This window comes from Oratosquilla oratoria, chromosome 10 (assembly GCF_046742065.1).
Source record: "Oratosquilla oratoria isolate Oo_2021 chromosome 10, ASM4674206v1, whole genome shotgun sequence".
NCBI classification, from domain to species: domain Eukaryota; kingdom Metazoa; phylum Arthropoda; class Malacostraca; order Stomatopoda; family Squillidae; genus Oratosquilla; species Oratosquilla oratoria.
Genome location: NC_134786.1, coordinates 55,720,259 through 55,722,758, shown reverse-complemented (window position 1 = coordinate 55,722,758; position 2,500 = coordinate 55,720,259).

Genomic DNA, 2,500 nt, shown 5'->3' with positions numbered 1-2,500 from the left:
TTTTTTTCTTCAAGACGGGAAGTATGAAGTTAAAAGTAGGTTTAAGTTTGCGTACATATGCATTTCAAAGGCGCAATTCGGGGGGTATTACCTCCGATATGAAGGTTGTGTTTTCAGTCGTGTTTGATTTGATTTTGATAAAAAATTCTGGAATGGCGGAGTACGGCACGAGTAACACACTATTCGTTTTTTTTTTTATCTTTTATCTTTATATATTTATTTATTCCATTTTATTTTTTTCACACACACACACACACACACACACACACACACACACACACACACACACACACACACACACACACACACACACACACACACACACACACACACACACACACACACATATATATATATACATATATATATACATATATATATACATATATATATATATATATATATATATATATATATATATATGCGTAAATAACCACTAGGAAAAAGTAAACTAACGAAGCAGAGCGCTTTCGTGTAATTACATCTTCAGTGCAGATACAAAGAAGGAATTATATATATATATGTATATGTATATAACTTAAACCCACTCTCAGAGAAAGATAAGCTGAGATATAGAGTAAACCGTATATTTCGACCACTCCCTGTGGTCCGCTTCAGTAACTGCTGAAGAGGAACCCAGTCAGTGGTCGGAATATACGGTTTACTCTGTATCTCAGCTTATCTTTCTCCGAGAGTGGGTTTAAGTTTTATTTCACTCTTATGTCACGACATCAACTACTTGAGATATATATATTCATATATATATATATATATATATATATATATATATATATATATATATATATGTGTGTGTGTGTGAGTGTGAGTGTGTATGTGTGTGTGTGTGATTCGGATCATAGACCTTATCTGGGATTTTTCTTATCTTTTATTTAAATTAGCTGCATTATTTTTATTATTATTATTATTATTATCATTATTATTTTATTTTATTTATTATTATATTATTATTATCATTATCATTATCATTGTTACCATTATCATTATTATTATTGTTATCATTGTTATCATTATTATCATTATTATCATTATTATCATCACTATTATTATTATCATTATTATCATCATTATCATCATTATCATCATTATCATCATTATCATCATTATCATCATTATCATCATTATTCTAACATCATCATTTTAATGGTGTTAGGTACAATACGAACTTTGTTGAATTTGTTATTTTTCTTCTTTTTCTTCATTTTCTTTTCCTGCATCTTTCTTATTCTCCCTCTTCTTTCCCGATAAACGTAAAGTCTGGAATTTAGTGGTTAATTAATTAAATTCATTTAGGTATCTATTCATTTGTAATTTTAAATCCACTTGTTGGTCTCATCGTCAAAAGAGCAAATCTTTCAGGGGCACCTTCGGTCAAATAAATCAGACACAGAATCGCTCAATGTCGTAAAGTTTTGTTGTGGTATGTGGCGACTTGACCCTGTTCGCGTTGTTCTTCTTCGCAGTGTCACTGAAAAGTAAACTTACACATCCAGAGTCTTGATAAGAACATAAGAAAATAAGAATGGGGGAGACTGCAAGACATCATAAGCCCTACACTAACCAGTTCCATGTCCATTACCCCCTGTCATTCCTGTCCATGAAATTTTCTCATCTTCAAACCATCGCTTCTGCGCTCACTAAACGGTTACTAAGTTTATTCCATTAGTTAACTACTTTGTTGGTAAACCAGTTTTTGCCTATTTCCTTCTTAAACCTAAATTTCTCTAAGATACATTACTACGAGTCCTCCACTGTTGCCTTAATATGATGACCTTGCCTGTATTTTCCATGTAGGGGTTGCTCACATCTGGCTGTCTTTCGAGAGGGACATCACAGAGAATCATCTACCCGGTGACCGGCTCCCAAACCCGTACACATCCTCACATCCATCCGAAGGTGCAGTCCCGAGGGGCCGGCACTCTGTCCCCGGGCAGAGTCCAAGATGCTTAAACACGGCAAAGGAAACATGGACTGGGAGTGAAGCGTTTATTCCTGACGTTTCGTCTACTGACTTTTTCAAAGGAATGAGCATACTGGATCGTGCAGAGTTTATATATACGCTTGGTAGCTCATGGAGGTATGCGAGCGTGGCGCGCTGTGCTCTGATTGGCCCGCTGAGATGCCCGAGACAGCCGATCGTGAAGCGCTATGCCCGCTGAGGTTTTTGCCCAGGTGAAGCTGCCAGCCTTACTATTGATGTTGGGACGGGTAGTGATATATGCAGCTTCTATGGATTTCCTGGTCTTCTTATCCATACCTTTGTGTAATACCTCGGCCCGGTTCCATTGTGGGAGGTGTCCAGATTCATCCACATGCACCTCCATGGCGTTGGTAAGCCTATGGTGACGGAGGTTGGCCTTATGCTCCCTGACCCCTGTGTTTAGCCCCACCTTCGCCTCTCCACAGTATGCCTTATCGCATGATGTACATGGGATTTTATAGAGTGAATCCAGGAATTCCTCACCTTAAATCCTGTAAGCAC